This window comes from Triturus cristatus, chromosome 9 (assembly GCF_964204655.1).
Source record: "Triturus cristatus chromosome 9, aTriCri1.1, whole genome shotgun sequence".
NCBI classification, from domain to species: domain Eukaryota; kingdom Metazoa; phylum Chordata; class Amphibia; order Caudata; family Salamandridae; genus Triturus; species Triturus cristatus.
Window position 1 is genome coordinate 645,703,453 of NC_140592.1, and position 20,967 is coordinate 645,724,419.

The window sequence follows — 20,967 nt, forward strand, 5'->3', positions numbered from 1 at the left end:
GCCTTTGTTTTCGATTTTCCTGCATCAATTCGAGCACAAAACGAGAGCTGGTCGTTAGCGGCTAGAAGGGCCAACTTTGAAGTTGGGGAACCGGGTTCGAATCTCGGCGTCGGCTCAAACATTTTCTGATTCTGGGCAAATCGCTTACGCTTCCCGCGCCTAAAAAATATCCGTAGGCAATTGGTGCTCTTGAAAAGCGCTCCGATACCTTCGCGTCGAGTTCGCGCTATTAAAATTGAAAAAGAAAAAAAAAAGCTGCTCTCCACGCACTTCCGGTGGCGCCGGAACCGATAGCTGGTTGACAAGCATGACTCTTACGCACTTCTGGTTGCACCGGAAGTTACCTTACCTGCAAAGCCTCCCTGTTTGGTCTACGCTACGAACTGCGAGAGAGGGAGATTGGTGGAGAGACATTGTGGTCTTTTAAAGAGTGGGTATGGCTTTTCTCGTGCTTTTCGTTTTCTGCACGCAGACAGACATTAAGTGCGTGGTTGAGAAAATATTTAATAAGCTAAGCACGCGGAGATCAGATTATCATCTCCTGGAGGACGAGCCGGTTAATTATTGATTTCTGTTTTGGATGGAGATTTTTGGTTTCTGCTATTCGATTAAAGGAGTTGTTTTTCAAATACTCAACGGGACACAAACAAACGGCGCAAACTGTAAATGTGTAAAAATGTAGTCGTGTCTACAGGTCTAAATTCTCGCAGGGACAATTGAAGTTGCTGGTGTATAGTGTAGCAGTACCTTTTAAGGGGTAAAATCGCTTGCAGATTACATTTTTTTAACATTCATTTTTTCTTTAAGTGATTTAGTGGCTGATCAAATGGGTGATGTTCTAAGTGCAGGTCTGTCTTAGACAGGTAAAATAAAAATTACCTTTCAGGCTGGATAGGGAAATCGAGTATTTGTAAAAGACAAAAGAGAGTTACATTTTGGTCAATGGTTTGAAAAAAAAGGTAGCTAGTTCTGTTATTGTTTTGGACAGTTAACCTGCTATATAGAGCAATGCGAAACAAACTAGTTCTGTGCAGACTCTGCCTACCACATCAATGCGTCCTTTTACTTAACACTATTTCATTCTTTGTGAGCACTGAGATGTGAGTACACCTCCCAACATAGCAGACCGCAATGAATTTAGGGTTGTACAAAAGGTAGTGTGGTAGGTGTGGCAAATTTACCTGGGCTCGGGTTAATAGAGGCTTTTTTTTTTTCAAGTGGCCACGGCTTGTTGCATTTGTACATGTGTCACTGCGTCGGGATTTGGCTAGTCCCCTCACTGCATTTCCTGGTAATTATCTGCAGCGTATGAGTCCGTTGCTAAGGTAGAATGTGTAAATACAAAACTAGTTGTTCGTAAAAGTGCATATACTATACATGTGTGGGCTCATGCGTGTAGGTTAAGTTGAATTTATGTAGGGGGTTCTGACCAGACCAAAGAAAATATCTTCATTCTGGACTTTGCGTACCACAGTTTTACATGCATGCTACTACACGGTACCGCTAAAAATGCACACTAGTAACAACTGTGGAGTTTTCTGTACAATACAGAAGTATAAAGTTGTGTGTGCATGCTAGTGTGAGACTGGGAAGCTCCTATATTATGGAGACCATGTTTGTGTGCGCGAGGATTTATGTTTACTGCTAAAAAAGTTTGTACACATTTGCGCACATGCTTTTGTTACACAGTTTGTGCGTCTTGGTGCATACTTAAAAAGAAATAATTGTTTCGAGTGTGCGAACTGTGTGTGTATAACCATCGGAGTGCATTTGTTTGTTTCGGAGTATATTTTCTTGTAAATGGCTTACGTTTCAAACTAGTATGCATTTAGGCGCTACGGGCACTTTGATGTTTGAATTTGGAGTCTTTGAAAGGCACTGGAATGACCGCACTAGAGGTTAAGGATGGTCATGTTTTACCTCCTGAGTTTTGATGTTCGTTTCCACCTTTGAGTGCTGTGTTGCTGCTAGTGTCCTGATGTAGTAGCTCTCCATTGGTTGTGATCCCTGTGATGCAGTGAGTTGTTTTTCAGTATTCTGACGCTCTGGAGGTTCGAAGTTGGTAAGTGTTGTGATGCAACAAGTATTGTGAATGACTGATCTTGTATGCCTCTCCTGTTTGATTATTCTGATGCTGTGAGCATTTTAACTTGTTTATTTTGAGTGGTTATTATTCCTTCATATTACAATTCAAACAGCAGCTGGGGGGGGGGGGTCACTGCTTCATTGCACTGGGGCTCATGACTCATTGTCAACGACGCAACTCTTGTTTCCCTATGTGCATCTATAGCCACTAGACCACATATCTTCCTGTGAAAGCTCAGGTCATTGAGGTTCGGGGTTCCAAGAGGACTTCACCCTGAGCTGTTAGTGGATCGTCCACCTCTATTGAGCGGTGTGTGTGAGCTCACCTCTCAACACCAGTGGGGCAAGCTCAGTTGAATTTCATGCTTTATTAATGTAAAAGTGTGTTTGTGGGAGCCTATCTGAAAGTGGTTGAATGTGGCACTTAATTTCTAAAGAGGTGGCAGTGGGAGTTTGTGTCTCGAAGCCTGGTCATGTTGTCATGAAATGTGGTTCTCCAGTAAAACGTAATCTTGATGGTATGACTGACGCTTTATTATTTCTAATCTGGAATAACTATTGTGATGCCAAAAACAGTATTTCATGGCACAATGAAAGAATCACTATTGTGTTTCTTGGTCAGCAGAGCTATACATTAGATGAGACAGGCCCAGGAAAGATAGTTGTCATTCCTCATATTTAGATATTGTATCACTGTATACATTAGGAGGCTGAGGTATGCACTTTCTCGCTCTCCCTCACTAGCTGCTTTTCTTCATCTACTTCTCACCTCCCTCCCTTTCCTCCTCTCCATTCTCCTTTCATGCACTGCTTGTTTTTTAGGCCTTGCCTACGCAGCGCATAGGAGACCTTAGCCGTCGTACAGCTCTTTTTCCAAGCACATACTCGTGCTTGTGGCGGCATACAGCTTGCGAGAGTGCGCAGCGGCGCGCCACAAACACGTGTGTGCTTTGAAAAAGAGCAAACAGCTGCTGCTTAGCACACTTGTAAACACCTCCCCACTTGTTTACTTCTTCAAGACTCAAGCACGCCCAACTGCAAGAGTTGTCTCCTGTGTGTGTGCGCGTGCACACTCCCCCCCCCCCCCCCCCCCCCCTCCTCCCACTTGTTGCAAAAGGTCAATGGATGACAGAGGCGGGCGTAGTTGGTCTTCAGTCAGCATCAATACGATTGACTGTCCCAGCCTCTCTGGTATTTCAGAGGCATCAGCCATTTTTATTTTAAATTGAGAGATGTCACGATGGGCCTGCTGACCACTATTTAGCCCCTTATTAGATTGACATCCTCCTCCTAATTTACCTTTTATTCTTACAACATATCAGGGCAGCGTTTGTGCTCTGCTGCTCTGTCCCATAAACTAAACAATCTGTATTCATCCGGGAGGGTTAATATTTTTCTTTTGCTTTTTTTTTCTTGTTTCCCTTTTAATGTTTGCCCCCGGTTGCATACATATTTCCTAATGTTTTCCCTCAAACAAGGGTGGTTTAAGGCGAAATCTCATACACAAATGGGTCCTAAGATGGAAACTAAGGTATTAGGCACTACTATTGTTTTATGCAATGCTCTCAGGCGATACATAGGTAGAGATGGTTTGAAAATGTTGATAACTACAAAGTCAGAACGTATGATACTTCACCCACACTTCAAAGATGACCACCCAATGGAATCGCATTGTAAACCTCACTTAATGTCAATATGACTCCGCAAACTCGCCAAAATATTAAAATAGCATTAAACGTTAAGGGCCTTAACCACCCTGTCATAGAAAATGCTTGATTATATCCACAAACAAAGGGCGGACATTCTTCTCCTCCAAGAGACTAAACTGGATGCCACTATTGCCAACTCTCTCAAGGGTCAACTTTTTACAGTAGTAGTCCGTTTACCCGCTGAGGGCAAAAAACCCACCGTCTCGACAATGATCTTGAGGAATGCTAGAACAAATCTAATTTCACACACTACAGACAAAAAAGGGAGATTGGTTATAACAAAGCTAAGTAAACAAAACTCAGAATTTTACATAGCCAATATATATGCGCCCACTATTGACGATCCAGGGTTTTGGAATGACCTTAATGAATAACTTAAGCTGATCCCTGACACGACCACATTCATACTAGGGGGGGGCTTTAACCTCCCACTGGACCCAGACTTAGATAGGCAGTGGACCTACCACTTCAGACCGAACAAGGTACACAAAGCTCTCAAAACTCTTTGTACCAAATTTAATATGGTAGACACATGGCGTCTACAAAGCTCTACAGAAAGGGATTACACATTTTATTCCTTTCCACACAATTCTTATTCTAGCATCAATTTTTCTCCACATCTCGGTAAACTCAACAAGCAAGATATAACAAACAGCAATTGAACCAAGACTTGTTTCAGACCACTCCTGCATCTCACTCACAATTACGGAATCAACACCACAACTTAAAAAACTTTGGAGGCTTAATGACGACGTACCATCAAATAAACAAAACCCTTCTTTAAGAGACGATTTAAAACGACTTATTCGAAAATAAGGTCAATGAGACATCGCATCTCACCAGATGGGAGGCACTGAAAAGTAGTCAGGGGAGTAGCAATACAAATAAAGTCAAATATGAACAGAGAGGCAAAGAAACTTCAGGCCTTAGAAAAGGAAATTTCTGATCTGGAGAAACAACATATACTTAAGAAGGATCCACTGATATTAAACAATATGTTAGACAAAAAATATGAATACGATAAAGTAAGCAACACCAGAGCAGGAGTCTGGATTAACAAACCGAAAACTCTGAAGATTTGTGAAGCCAAAAAAGCAGGGTAATCACTGGCTGCATTCCTAAAATTTAAATTGCAGAAATATGCTATAAAATGCTATTAAAGATGAAACGGGAACTATCCATACTAATCCAAATAAAATAGCGGACACATTTCAGGAATTTTACCAGAGATTGTATGATACTATCAATAAACTGAATCGCATGAATAACAAGGACTACTTAGATAGTATAAAACTTAATGCCCTATCAGACCAAGAAATGAGCTCTATTGACGATTCTACTTCAGACGAAGTAGAATCCGCCATTAAATAATTAAAATCTGGCAAGGCCCCTGGACTCCACAGATATAATGCTACCTTCTATAAAACATTCATTACACAATTAGCACAGCCCCTTCTAAACCTATTTCAGCACTTCATATCGACTGGCCAAGTTGCAGGCACCCCAGCAGAGGCCATCATTAGTCATTCCAAAAGACGGCAAAGACCCACTCCTCAAAAAAAAAATTACAGGCCAATTTCCCTAATTAACTTAGACTGTAAAATATATGCGATGATCCTGTCCATTCGTGTACAAAAATACATTGTCAGTCTTATCCACCCTTCTCAGGTTGGCTTTCTAAGACAAAGGTTCTCTAGTGACAATACCAGAATGTTTTGCCATGCTATTGAGAAAGACAAACTGATCAATCCCCCAACTGTCGCCATCACCTTACATGCAGAAAAGGCATTTGACAAGGTTGACTGGGTATATCTCCGTATGATCTTAGAAAGATTCAACTTCAGAGACTCACTAACACATATGATTATGGCACTTTAGCATGAACCCAAAGCAAAGGTTAGAGCGGGTGTGCCGTTTCCTCAACACTCACACTACGACAAGGAAGCAGACAAGGATGCCCTCTTTCCCCATCACTTTTCTTATTAGGCTTAAAGCCGTTTCCCCAACGTCTGAGAAAAAATACTGACATACCCGGTATAGAGTTTGGCAGTACAATCTTCAAAGTAGCCGCCTACGCGGATAACGTCCTAGTAGTGTCGAGACATGCTCAGGCGGCTATTCCTGCTTTGATGAAAGAGATAAATGAATTTGCAGAAGTCCCCGGCTACACACTTAATAAAGAGCAGACTGAGGTCAAACTCCTTAACCCCTTCGCTGCGGCGCGAATTCCGCCGCAGCACTGGGGGGTTTGCGGCGCCGCTATGCTCATGACGGAGCCACGCCGTCATGAGTCACGGGCGAGCTGTGCTCATGACGGCGTGGTTCCGTCATGACTCTACCCACTTGCGCTAATCGCCTGCACAGGTGGGTAATTAGCGCCGCGTGGGCGGAGCGGCTGCCAACGGCCGCAGCATGACGGAACCACTCCGTCATGAGCACACGGCGCCCGTGGCTCATGACGGAGTGGTTCCGTCAAGGGCATGCAAGGGGTTAACTCACTAGGAGGCAAAGACATTTTGGGAGACACAGGCCTGGCATGGCAACCAGAACCAATTAAATACCTAGGTCTACTATTTACCAATGACCTTATCACCACACTAGAAGTGAATGAACACATTCCATTCAAGGAAATCTCCGAACTACTGAACGGATGGTCGCCAACATTTTTATCGTGGTGGGGTAGGATGGAGACGATCAAGATGATGATGATTACACCTGTCATTAACTACCTTATCAGTATGCTTCCTATGATACTATCAGAAGACTTTATAAAGAAAATTGACAAAACCCTCCATTTTTTATGGCAAGGGAAGAAGCCTAGAATATCATTGGTAAAACTCAAACTGCAAAACCAGAGGAGTTAGATTGCCCAACTTTAGAAACTACCAAACTGCTTTCCTCTGCAGACAAGGGGCAGCCTGGTTTGTAGAAAACCCCCTGTATCACCCTCTGTGGGTGGAAGTTGAATCAAACCTAATTAAAGGCATCCCGCTATTATGACTTTGCATACATCGATCCTTCCACACTCAAAATATATTAGCCAAAACACTAAACAGGCCCTCGTACACGTAGAAGTTCACTCAGATGTCAAAATAGGTAAATCCAACATGGCTGCACTCTGGTATAACCATAAACTGAGATTAGGTAGTAACCGTACTTTCTGGGAGGACTGGTCACACAAAGGTATGAACTTGATAAAAGATTTGTATAACGATACCCTCGCTAAATGTTTTTCTTTCCTGCGGCTAGAATAGAACCTCAATAACAGATTTGTATACTTTTTTGAAGCTTAAAGCTCAGATCTCTAAACAACCCATAGACACGTCTCTTCCCCCTCAAATTGAATGAACTAACCATAGTGGGTCATATTGTGTCTAGAATATATAAAATACTCTGGTCTAAACCAGGTAAACGACACACGGCTAGCGAAAGGAAATGGGAAAGTGAAACTAACACTAAATGTATCGAGTGTGATTGGAAACGCATACATATGATGCCATTTAAGAATAAAATCTTGCCATCGCTTTCACAGACAAAATATATGATTATTAACAGATCCTATTGAACACCAGCCAAGCTCCACAAACGTAACCTCACTCAATTTCCTCAATTTGCTGGAACTGTATTTCTCAAGTTGGGGACTTACCACTTATGTTATTTTATTGCCCTCTCATGCAGTTCTACTGGGATAAGATCCTTGAATACATTACACACAACTTATTAACCCAGCCACAGAATTCTCATATATTGTACCCTAGACCCCCAAATAAAAAATGGCAACAACTGTGACACCCTGGACTTAATGCTCACACTAGCGTGCAAAATAATTTTGAAAAACTTCAAACGGATTGCTGACAAATGATGGCAAGAAGGGCTAATCTTCCAGGGAGGCGCAGACAACATAGCTTTAAAACACTCACCATGGCGCCCTCCTTTATAGGAAGATGTAGGGCACTTTGGATGCATCTTCCTATACCTTCAAGCCATCATGAATTTCCTCTAAGACACCTAACTATCCACATCCAAACTCAGTGCACCAGACACTACTCGCCTAGATCACATAGACCCTGCCTACACACACCCTACAACCGGTGTAGCGATCCCTTGGAATCCGTTAGATTTTTTTTTATTTTTTTAAATTGTCCTCATTGCCCAGGTAAGCAGAAGTCTGCACCCAGATCACTTCCTGATAGGCGCCTCTAGTGATCTTTTAAAGACCTGGAATGGTGCACTCTACACCTTGCATCCTTACTCAACCATTGGTGCCTATTCCACCCTGACGTCCATCGGCAACCACCAGAGTATTTTGTAATATGGTATAGAGGCCTAATCATTGGACTCCTTCATTAGTGACTGTACCCAATCCTCATAGGGGAGCCAAAAAGTATTCCGCTTGCATTTATGTGATCTGTCCAGGGTATTAGTATACTTTATTGAGGCCAATCATTCTATTTTGCTAGGGGTAGTGGCCTTAACCCATTTGTTTTTACAGATTTCCCTACGAGCAAGTAGTATTAAGTAGAAAATCAATTTTTAGGTCTCGCTTGCGTTGCAGCGCGAAGCGCTGCCGCCAACGAGACTATTGTTGCCGTGTTTACTCCCAAGGGAGACAGACCTGGGCATGAGCCGATTCCGGTCTGGGAACGAGCCGATTCTGGTCTGTGAACGTACTTCACAGTGGAACAGCTTGTGCGCGTTAATTCCAGTTGAGTGCTCGTCTACGGAAGACGTGCTGCGCATTAATTATAGTTGAGTGCTCCAGCAGCCTGGGGCGCCTGTCGACATGCTGTGATAATGATTACTGTGGGGTCTCATGCTGTGATAATTCTCACTTTCTGTGTTGTGATCGGGAGCAGGTGTATTACTGGCGCCACCGCCACGCCTTTATTAGTCATAAAAGCTGCATGGCAAGCGATAATTAGGGCGGCATGTTTTAGGACATTTTTAGCAATTACTTTGTTTACTTAGTGCTATTAGTGATATCTTTCGTGCATCCAATGCTCTATTTAAACGTGCAGTACTGAACATTTTCAAAGAAGGCGAATCAGCGACATTCATTGGAGACACGACCTATTTGAAGGCGCTTGTTTTACTGGGGTAAGTTCTGTGAACTGTTTAGTTTGTTTACTTTATTATAGTATAACTGGCAGGGTTGGCTATATTATGCGAGAAAAGGAAAAATATGCAGGAGATGATGGTATGAGGCAAGTGTGGCAAATGTATAATTATGCGTACACCATATAAAAGCAAGTTGCAAAATGTCCGGTGTTGGGCGGATGGGTTCACTGTGCTGTTGCGTCGCCTGTAGGTGTGGTTATGAGTGCATCTGACTAGCTGGCGACATGTCCTTGTACTGTTACTTGCCTTTGCACTTGTTTTTTTTTGTTGCATATATATATATATATATATATATATATATAGCACGAACTTGACCCGAAGTTTATTGGAGCGCTTTACACGAGCACCGTATTTACATTACACATTCAGGCACGGGGAGATTAAGTGATTTGCCCAGAATCACAGGATGTTGATGCGACCTCGGGGCTCAAACTCTGGTTTCCAGCACCAAAGTCGGCAGTTTAGCCGACGGACCACATCCTCGCCCTTGCCCTGCTGATTTTCAGGGACGGCTGCTCTGTCTTCACAAGGGTCGGGCGAACTATGACTCCGCTGCCTGACCTGGAACAGATCTGTTAGGTGTTTGTATTTATTTTTTAGTTTTTTTTATTTAGCGCAAACTCAATCAGTAGGTATTGGAGCACTTTACATGTATATCACATCCATTATAGAAGGACACATTCATGTTTGGTAGGTACGTGCATATTAAGTTATTCATAACCGGCGGAGCCAAGGCTGGTCTCTCTACCTCTGTGACTCCGTTTGCTGCTCGCGCCTCGTGTATAGCTGGTTTCCCTAGTTATCTGGTGAATACAAAAGCGGGCTTTGCTGTGTTTCTGTTTAAAGGCTACACATAAGGGGCTCAACTGATCGAATTGTAACCAGCTGTCCAACACAATACCGGCAGAAGGGCTCAGTGAGACGTACACTTGTAAGGGGCAGAGGTTACACTCTCGGCAAGTCTGCCTCAGCCTTCATTCTTCCGAGGTGGATCAATTGAATACCATTGATTGGGTAGTAGTTATATCTGTTAACCGAGCGTAGAAATGGAGCAAATTTAATACGGGGGGCTATTTGAAAAGTATAATTTTTTTCCAATGTGCCAGATGAATTTGTCTTTATGTTCTTGGGACTTATAAGAATCTTGTAGTGTGTACATCAGGCGGGTCATGTGTCTTTGGAAAACTAGCACCTTTTTGTGATATTGTAGTTGCATGATAGTTTCACATTATAATAGTGGGGGCTCGGATGTCAAACCTCCTTTCCGGGTGTTGGTCCTTGCCAGCAGTCATCACCTACTGCCAAAGACCAGCTTTTTAAAATGTATATCACCTGTCCACCTCCTTCCCCTTCCGGTACCCCCCTCACTAGTGCCCTCTCTCCCTTTCGTTTTCACCCTTCCAGCCTCTCTTCCCCCGTTCTCTCTCGGTCTGCCATTTCTCTCCATGCCCCCATTTCTCTCTCCCCGTGCCCCCTTTCTCTCTCTCCCCGTGCCCCCTTTCTCTCTCTCCCTGTACCCCCTTTCTCTCTCTCCCTGTACCCCCTTTCTCTCTCTCTCTCCCTGTACCACCCTTACTCTCCATCCCATTTTCCCGTGACCCATAGCTTTGGCTGCAGGTGAGTTGGCACAACTCCTGTGAGAGAAGTGTCTCTAGATAAGGTGGCACGTGCCCCTGCTGGGACCATGGTCAGGCGTTTGTCTGTTACACAGAAAACCACGTCTCCGTTAAACTGCAGTTTGAGAGTATTTTTGGTTATTGTGTTTATTTACTGTACCAAATGAATCATGGTGGAACCGGGAATCTTATGCCAGAGCATCCCAGGAATCCAAAAAGTAAAACTGAAAAAACACATTTTGGAGAAAAATCATGTGATGTTGCAGAAATCGCTTAATCTCTTAGTGGTGTTTAATGTAGGTTCATTTACAAACCCCAGCCATCGTATAAGGTCTCTGGAATGCCTTAGACCTGGCAGAGTCTCTTGATGCCCATGAGCAACAGTAAAGAGCATGTTCACCGCTGAAGAGAGTGACCACTTCACCATTCATCCCTTTGTGCCTGCCTGCAAACAGAGCTGACCACTTCACCAGCTGAACAACATTTGCACAAGCGTTGCTGACACCCCGTACTACCGATTTTGTTTTTTTATTTATTTATTTTTTTATTGCATATGATGCCCCAATCACTTCAAGTACATTTGTTGTGATCGGTAGTCCCTGTCCCCTGCTATACATTCCATCGTAAATTTTTAGATCCTGTTTTTTGTATTTTTATTCATCCATTCACACTCCTTTACGTTAAAATAGCCATAGCTTTACTGTACAGTTGCTAGAATAGCTTATAATATGGTATAGTGTGTAATTTTTAAATAATCACTCCACTGCAAACAAAAACATTGATACAAAACACTGCCATTTACAATGCCAGTAGCTCCAACTGCAACAAATACGAGACCTATTGCATAATTATTTGTGAGCCCAAAAAAGACCAGCAGTTCACTTAACTGGGGTGCTTCACCAAGTATAGAGAATATTGTGCTACTCACATCCAGCTAGAAAGCTTGGATCGCCGGACAATACATAAACATGTGAGTATCGTCACCTTTCTCCTTGTTGCATTTAGGGCATTTAGGTGCTGCTCCACTCCCCAGTTTAGATAATTTGTATGGAGTCCAATAAAACCTATGAAGACAAAAGAGGTGGTTCCGCCTTAAATTTGCGGGTCGGACTGTGGAATATAACATGCCGCAAGATACTTGCCATAAATCTTGAATCTGCTGTCCTGGCAAGCTCCTCTCCCATAGCTCCATTGGCAAGTTGAAGTCCCCATCCGCCATCTCTATTAGCAGCCAATAGCCGTTCGTCACCTCTTTTTTATGAATTACTCCAGCTCCCAAGCTTTCTTCCAGTTTGTTAGGCAGTCCTGCTCCAAGGCCATCAGTGAGACTACAACTTATCATTTGCAGATACTTAAATCTCGAAAGTTGGCCATTGAACAATATTTGGCTCTCTTCCCAAGGTAGTAAGGCGCCGTTCATTCTCAATTGACTCCAAGTAGTAATTCCTGCATCTTTTAATGGACGCGGCAGATAGTCCTTCGACCATTCTGGAGATCCAGGAGAGTCAAAGATAGGCGCCATCCCGCTATAATCGTCGATTTTTAACTCTCTCCTAACTTTGTGCCAAGTTATCGCTAAGCTCTGTAGGGTTTTTAATCGCGATTTAAAAAAAAAAAAAATTGCGGGTCTCCATATTTATGAATAAAACCATGTTCTCCCTCTTTTATATCTTTTAACATTGCTGTATGCATCTTACCTATTTCTGAGTCATCTGGTGCTTTGAACAGCCCTTTTCCCCCCTTTTAACAGAAAAGCCCAGGCATAATAAGTCTGGCAGTTTTCTACGAAATACGCACCCCTTTAGAGACCCAAATAAAACTGGTTATTTTAGACTGTGTTTTTTTTAAGCCACTCATCCTTAAAGCCATTGGAATATTCTGGAATAGGTAAGTAATTTTAGGGAGGATTGTCATTTTAATGATATTAACTCTCCCATAGATGGATAAGGGCAAGTGAGACCACCCCAACAATAGTTTCCCTATTTCCTTATTGGTCTTTTGAAAGTTGGTTTCAGGAATTTGTTCTATCTTCTCAGTAATTTTAATACCCAAGTACCTAATTTCCTTTTTAACACAACTCTTGTGTGGTCATATTCCAAACCATTATAGTCGTTTTCCCTTGGTTGATTTCATATCCTGAAATCTTCCCAAAACCTGCCGCCAACTCATAAACTTTAGGTAGTGCTAGACTGAGATTTGAGGTATACACCACCAAATCATCCGCATATAACCCCACTTTCTTCTGCCAACCCCTAGCCTGAAAAGGAAATATCTCCTCATGTTTCCTAATTTTCTCTGCCAAGGGTTAAATGTAAAGATTAAAAAGCAGTGGGGACAGCGGGCACCCCTGTCTCGTCTCTCTGAGGATGTTGAATTTTTCAGATAACCTCCCGTTTATTAATATTTTTGCCTTACTGCCCTGCAGAAGTTTCCTCCCAAGTTTGATAATCTCAAAACTTCATGTAGATAAGACCAATTAACTCGGTCAAACGCTTTATATGCTTCAACTTTAATGACCGCTAATGGTTCCTTTTCTACAGAGGCTAAATCAATAGCACCTATGAGACTATAGGTTAAATCCTTGATACTCCTTCCTCGCACAAACCCTTTTTGATCTTCATGAAGGAGTGTTCCCACCACCCCATTCAACCTATCTGCTAGTATCTTCGAATAGATCTTATAATCTGAGTTTAGCAGGGATATAGGTCAGTATGAATCGCAGCAGTCTGGTTTTTTGTCGGGCTTAAGGATCAAAGTCACAATGGCGTCATTCCATGAGGGCGAATCTCTTCTCCCTTATCAAAAATAGCTGTAAATAGCTCACTAATTACTGGCATCAAATAATTTCTTAACTTCTTAAAAACTTCCATGTGCAGACCATCAGGACCTGCTGCCTTGCTGGATTTCCCTAACTTAATGGCCTTTTTTATTTCTTGCTCGGTTATTGTGTTGTTAATAGCAACCTTTTGGGGTTCGGATGCTTTATGAGGTAATTCTTGTTCTTGCCAATCTAGAACTCCCTTCCTAGTCGTGCATAGGTCTACTTTATATACTTTCTCATAATATTTTAGCAAAGTATCTTCTATGCTGGCCCCCGCTGTAATTGGACATCCAGCATTAACATAATTGCACACTTTTATGAAACTCCTAGCCTGATCACTCTTTACCTTCCAGGCAGGTAACTTGCCACATCCTTCCCCATAATTAAAATGGGCCAGCTTACTGGCTTGCCATCTTTCTTGCAGCCGCCTTTCTACTAACGCCAACTAATCCGTCTTAAGAGTTTGGATCAATGATTGTCCCACCTCATCCTCTACTTCATTGCATTTTATTTTATGTTCCAGACTCTGTATTTTCTTTTCTATACTTAGAATTTCTGCCCTCCGTTGTTTTTCTTTGTACAGCTGAATTGATGTAATCCTACACCTCAAAAAGGCCTTGTACGTATCCCAGACAATCCCTAACGAGGCACCGCCCCGATTATTACAAAAGAATTCCTGAGACTCTAAACCAAGTTTATTTATCACCTCATTATCGAACAATATGGAGCAATCCATAGTCCATCTCCGTTGTATCGCTGCAGTCAAAGGGACCAGCGTCCAGGTTATCGCAGAGTGGTCAGACAAGTGTGCTCCTACGTGATTTACATCACAAACCTGGTCTTTTATATTTTGGTCCGCTAAAAACAGATCTATTCTGGATTCGTGCCCATATTTTTTATTATTAAAAGTAAAACTTTTTAAGGCTCCCATCTTTTCTCTCCATATATCGCACCATCCAAGGTTCTTTATTGTGTTTTTAGGTCTCGCCTGACCCAGCGCATGCGCTGGTCTGGCGAGACTTATTGAGAGGGCTCCATAAAGTGCTGCCAGGCCAGCCTAGAGCTACAGTGCATGTGCGCGGGTTCGCGCGCCACTTTTAACGCGATTACTTTAACTTTACCGCTTTGATGTTTGATCGCTATCGCGACCACTTTCACTTTTACGGCTGCTTGGCATAGCCAATAGGTCTCGCTTTTGGGACCTTATATGTGTTTAGTTATGCAACTGTTGCATGGCTAAACACTTATAAGGTCCCAAAGGCGAGACCTATTGGCTATGCCAATGCTTGTTTATTAATGCTCTTGACTTGTTATGCATTATACTTCTGCTTTTAGTAGTACCGTCAAGGTTGCCATCAAGAACCACATTAAAGTCACCTGCCAATATGACAGGATCAGGGAAATCCAGCAATTTAGAAAGCAAATTGCTAAATGGCGTGGGGTCATCAATATTAGGCCCATAATAGCCCACTACCGTATATAATTTATCAAAATATTTAACTTTTACAATTGCCAACCTTCCAGTCTTATCCACCCTGCTTTCAATTACAACCAACTGAGGATTGACTTTTATCACAATTGCCACCCCCCTTATAGTGAGTTGCTGCTCTGTACAAACCATATTCTGTATCCAGCTCCTGCTTTTAAACAACTCTCTCATCTCATCACCAGTTAGATGTGTCTCCTGAAGTAAGATGACTTGGCCTGAAGAATCTTTTAGATATTGTAAAATCCTCTCTCGCCTATGACACCCGCTTAATCCATTAACATTCCATGATAGGAATTCTATCAATGGTTTCTGATTTGCTGTCATTTCTTTTCTCTTTTTGTGACTATGCTGCTACCTGAGTTTCAATATGTAAAGAGGACTTCATATTTTAGTTTTTTTCCCCATGCTCCCACACCCGTGCACCAAAAACTACCCATGATCCCCTCCCATCCCCACCCCTTGGGAAACCCTCCTCTTCCTTCCTAATGGCCTAGGCCTGAGGAGACCCTGATTTGGAGCATTCAATAATACACTTAACCCACCCAATAATAATGATATTCCGCTAAGTAGCATTAACTCCACTCTAACAGCACTGTGTGCCTTACCAATTTAATGAGAGTCACGTCTATCAAACTCTAGCTCCTGATATTGATCTCAGAAATTCTTTCGCCTCCTCAACCCTACGGAAAGTCTGCATCTTATTATTGTGCATTACTCGTAGGCTGGCCGGAAATTTTAACTGTGCAGTGGCTCCCAAACTCTTGAAAGACTTGATCAAATTTCCTAGTTCCCATTGCTTCTTAGCCGTCAGTTGTGAGATACCTGACCTCATCTCGAAATTGATACCATCTACTATCAGAGATCTTTGTTTTATTGCCTTGAGAAGGATTTCTTCTTTAAAACTATAGGTATGGAAGTTTACTAATATTTTCCCTGGTTTAACTTTGTTGACATTCCTTCTATATGGGTCTCTATGGACCCTTTGTATATCCATACTTAGTTCTTCTTCTGTCCATTTTAATTGTAACCCTTCCTTGAGTAAATGTACCACACATTTTTTAATGTCTTCTCCTTCGGCTCCTTCTGGGACCTTAAGCACCCAAAGATTACATCTTTGTTGGTTATTTTCCAGTGATTCTATTTTGTCTTTCAATTGCTGTTCATTGCCCCTAAGGCCGCTGGTCTCCTTTGTGTTGACCGCCACCTGAGATACCAGATCTTTCATCCCGATCTCCAACTGTGAAGTTCTTTCAGCTACATCTTCCAACTTTTGTACTAGTTTCTCGCAAACAGACCGGATCTCTTTCTGATTTAGCTCAGATGTTTCAAACCTGTTTCTGACCTCAACTGTCAATAAATCCACTCCGCTACTGATTGCGCCTGGACTTGTGGTTAAGGCTGTATTTGTGGTAGAGATTCGTTTTCAGCTTGAACTATATCAGTTGAGCATTTATTTCCCCCCTCTTTAGCTGCTCCATTGGAGAGTCCATTCGACATCTTTGGAGTCGCTGCCTGCAATTGGGCTTGTAAATGAGGTTGTACAGGTTGAACCTCCATTCTTCCACAGCTGGAATGCTGAGATTCCAGAGAATTCGAGAGTGCTGCTAAAGCCTGAAACCTATTTTTATTAACTGTATCTACCCCTCTTGGTGAGTCTATCTTCGGGGGACCTACATTGGGATTCTTTATTAGCTGTGTTTTAGGAGCTATCTTGAAGAAAGTTCTCAAAGAGGGAGTGATCTTAAGATTTAATGCTTGGGCCTCTCGATTCACGTTTGTTTCCTCCTTCTCTTCGGCGTTGCCCACTCTCCTGTGGCCGTGCCCCCTTGTTTCGAAGGAGGGGAACGTTTTTTTCCGTTATTTAACTTAAGAGAGCCCTGCCCCCCCTTCATACAGCTTTTACTTAGCCCACTCCTCAAGTGATAGCGATTTTTGCTCCCACTATTCCTTCCACTTGTTCGACTGAGCGGGAGCCAGATGCCCTTAGGCTCCCATCTACTCCTCCTTCCTTTACCAAAGGTGCACTTGAAACCTCTGCAACGGCAATTCGGGCCCCAGTATCAACCCCTCTAGCACCTAAAGCTGCTATCTCCTTGGCCAGTACCTGCCCACCTTCGCCCTGTGCTTTATCACATTGACCTGCACTAACCTGCTTCTTGGAGTCACCTTCCTCCTTCTTGCTCGACTTTGTGCCTGCCTTGATCGACCATAGTTTGTGCGTGCCTCCGTTTCCTGCCCGCTGCATCAACGCCTTTCGGCCCCTGCCGAGCTCCCGAGCAGCTCGTGCCCAGCAGGGGTCCAGGATCAGGGAAGCTTGCAGATCGTCCGGGCTCGAGGGACCCAGAGCTCCAGCCCCGCCTGCAAACACGTCCGCTCCCCGGCGTCCCGCCCACCGCCGTCCCAGCTCCAACTCCACCTCCACCTCCAAGTCAGCAGCACAGGTAAAGGAGTAACAGAACCGCCACTAATGGGGAGATGAAAACCTGCTCCCTAACCGGAGGAAGGTACTGCACTCCACCACACCTCCGTCACAGCACAGCACGGATCGGGAACAAAAAACAAACTGGTAAAAATACCTCCTTTTTACATTTAGCTTTCACGCTTTAAATTATCTCTCCCTCATTTCTACATTCCGTATTATCCTTAGCGTTCAAAAGGACATCCGCTTGTAAAACTGTGGGTTATTTCTCAGTTAAACCCGCATATTCTTCTCCATGAATCAGGAGCCTCCGCGACCGCGAACTAGGCGACCGCCATGTTTCAGTTTGATTTTTTTTGTTAAAACAGGGTTTTACCTCTCACTTTGGACGTCTTAAATTTTAGGTATAACATGCATATGTCAATATACAATGAATAATTCTACAACACAAATTGATACTAGAAATCATACCAATGTATGTTACCCCTTCATGTCACCCCTTTTACCAATGGTATGCTTAAGGAACGTAATACTATTTGGTATTGGATATGTTTTACCTGACAATGTATATGTTAATGGTTATACCGGACAGCACTCCTATTAAGTGAGTTCAAAATGTATCACTCATTACCTGTCTTTTTCTTCTTCTTTTACTTCCCTTTTTGTGTTGTTATATCCTATTATGCCCCAAAAAATGATTTGAAATTAAAAGATGTCCTTTCCAAATAGCGATTCCTTAATGTTTACATTACCTATTTGGCATACCTTGTTGGATCGTTACTTGGTTTTTAGTAAATTACAAAGTGTTTTAGCAAATGCAAACCCTCAACTTTACAGAATCTGAGGGTTTGCAATTGTTAAACTACTGTAAATCAGGCCCCAGAAAACATTGTAATGTTCTATACATTAGTAACATTTGATTACTGTGGATGAGGACGTGGGGACAGTTAGTCAGGTGAAAGTGACTGAAGACTAATGGTGGTGATTGGGGGGTAGGCAATAACTTTTTTACATATACAAAACTTTGTTTTCAAAATTGTAAATGATAGTTGTTACTCATTCATCATAATTTAACAATCTCTAAGGAAACCAGTTCCGCTGGAGGTGTTCTAACCCACACGCGGGCGGCGCTAGGGAACATGGCGGCCGCGAGGTAAACGGTCGCGGACTGCCGGGAAAGAAGATGAGAGCTATGAGGGTTTGAGCACCCTCTGCCCGCCTCTCCATTTGTGGCATGATGTTTTGAGCGGCAGAAAGACGACACAAAAATAAAAAATCTTTTTTCATTTCTACTCATCTAAATTTGAATGTTACCGACTTGGCTGACTTGTGAGGGCGGCCCCAGCCTCCGAGAAGCGGGGAGAACGTCGACGTGGCTAAGGGCAGCGGGACTGCTGCAGCGTTTTCGAGCAGCGCACGCACACAGGGGAAGAGTCAGCACAAGCCTCCTTGCGGTGCATACGGCGTCTGAGTCACCAGAGAGGGAATTCAATCCGGATCCACAACCTGGGGGGCCCCCCAACAAAATGGCAAGAACGGGAAACGTTTGAAAGAACACTCTGTTAAACGACCTTTACCCCTTATGGTGAAGGAGAGTTTGATGCCTGCAGAGAAGAGAGGTGAGACCTCTGGTGTAAATCTGGATAGGTTTTCGAGGTATACTCTCCGTACCCGGGCCCTTGGCGTTATGGAGAATTCATCAGGGGTAAGTCACAATCTTAGTTTACTTCCAGCTAAGGCTAAGGCGGACCCTGGGGATACCTCTGCTGGTAGAGCTCCTTCAAAGGTTACAAAAGTAGGAAAAGTCGCAAGACACCAGGGGGAGTTTGTGTGGTAGGGGAAAAAAATCTCCCCCTTGCAAGCTAAAATTACTCCATCATTAAAAGCATACTATAAAGTGCTAAAACAAGTAATGGCATCAGGATGCACTGGAGGTAGCATGACAGGGGGGCTTCAGAATAAACTGACAGAGCCGGAGGTCAGCTCCATTATGCCCACTAAGTCAGTAATTAACTTAGGAGAGGAGATACAAGGGGGCCAAGAATTACAAGAAGATAATGGAGATACCGTGACTCATTTTCAAGTAACAACAGGTTTAGTATCCTCCAAGATGAAGAGACTTTGGAGACGCAGCAGGCGAGTGGGGAAAGAGACCCCAGGGTACAAACAAAAAACCAGTTGGCTCCTTCAAGCACGTTGGTACACTCTGAATCCTCTGTGGAATCCCAGCCCCCCCCCTTAGAAAACTCAGATGTCCCACTGGCTTCTATCCTTCTTGACCTTGAGAGAGCTCAGAAATCGGTTTAAGACATCAGAGGCGAATTAAGCAGATATCCAAGCCTCTTGTTCGGTTCTTGCACAAAAATTGGATGATATCGCCACCCGAACAGGGAAGCTCGAGGAGGAAGTAAGCTCGATGCGAAAGGACATCTCAAATAACACAAAGGAGTTGAGGAGTTAGTTAAAGAAAATGCTAGTCTCGGGGAGGATCTGGAAAGAATAGAAAACCACTCTCGGAGAAATAATCTGCGGATTTTAAATATTCCAGAGGCGGAGGAGGGGACCAATCTTAAAGCGTTAGTGATCAAATTATTAATGGAGACGGCCCTGAAGGACAGACCAGATATTGACCTGGATCAAGAGATACAGCGGGTTCACAGAGACCCATTCAAGAGAAATCCATAGCGTCAGAAGCCAAGGAAAATCTTGATAAATTTTCTCTCATATTCAGTTAAGGAAGTTAATTTGTTGGCTGCACTGAGGAATGGTCCCTATACAATTCAGAACCTTACGTTCACGATAAGATCTATTTCATGCAACGGACCAGAAACAATGGGAACTGGGCAAAAGAATGGGGTAGCTTAATAATCTGGGGACTAAGGCTCAATTAAAATTTCCAGTTATGCTCCGCGTTATGTAGAATAACCAAATGTGCAATATACGGTCCATAGACGAGGCAGATAGTCTGATTGATTCCATAAGGAAAGGGGGGTGCTCCTGAGGAAATAAGTCCGTCAATTTAACCTATGGGTGAGCTAATATGAGTGAAAATAAGTTTTTCAAAAAAAGAGAAAAAAACATATAAATGTAACAAATATAATATGGACACACAGTTCTAAATACTGGGGGGAGAGGGGGAAGCTCAGCTATAACTACAGATAAGTCTCCTTCCTTCGGCGGTTCAATAAACTATATGCCTGATAGTCTGGGGAGGGTTCCTATGGGAGGGGGTTAAGGGTGCACAGGGTGGGGAGCAGCAGGAGAAAATAAAAAATAAGTCCTCATTAGATATATCAGACACATCACCAGGGCTTACTTTCAACATAAAGAACCAGAGATCCTCCGATCCAAGAAACTGTGGCACTATTAGATAAAATACTTACTTATAAGAAACAAGAGCCACCCATATGTCCTTGTGAACTGGGTATTTGTATTAAACAAGAAAATGTCCACAAGGAACTCATTCGATTTTGTACATTTATCAATAGGGAGTAAACATTATACTCACAACTGATTCAATCAAAAAAGCACGGGAAAGAGTATACCAAGAATTATACCACTTTGCTAAAGAAAAATACAATAAATGTGACTACTTAAATAGCCTGGAGAGCTTACTTCCTTTAGTCGAAGTAAATGTAATTTATTCCATAAATCACAGTTATATCACAACAATTTATATTTTTTCAGGCACAATTGGAAAAAGTGAAAAT

The 20,967-nt window shown here is 42.9% G+C and overlaps 1 protein-coding gene across 17 annotated transcripts in view; it reads left to right on the forward strand.

Annotated features, from left to right (window-relative positions):
- Positions 1–295: 295 nt before the first annotated feature.
- The window catches only part of CLASRP (CLK4 associating serine/arginine rich protein), a 900,118-nt gene continuing 879,446 nt past the window's right edge, over positions 296–20,967 (forward strand). For 8 of the 17 annotated variants that reach the window (XM_085625696.1, XM_085625697.1, XM_085625686.1 and 5 more), the window contains exon 1: positions 296–430. The gene's annotated coding sequence lies outside the window, so the exon portion shown is untranslated. Of the gene's footprint in view, positions 435–20,967 lie in introns of all 17 variants that reach the window. The other 9 variants (XM_085625699.1, XM_085625692.1, XM_085625698.1 and 6 more) reach the window with 7 other exon arrangements.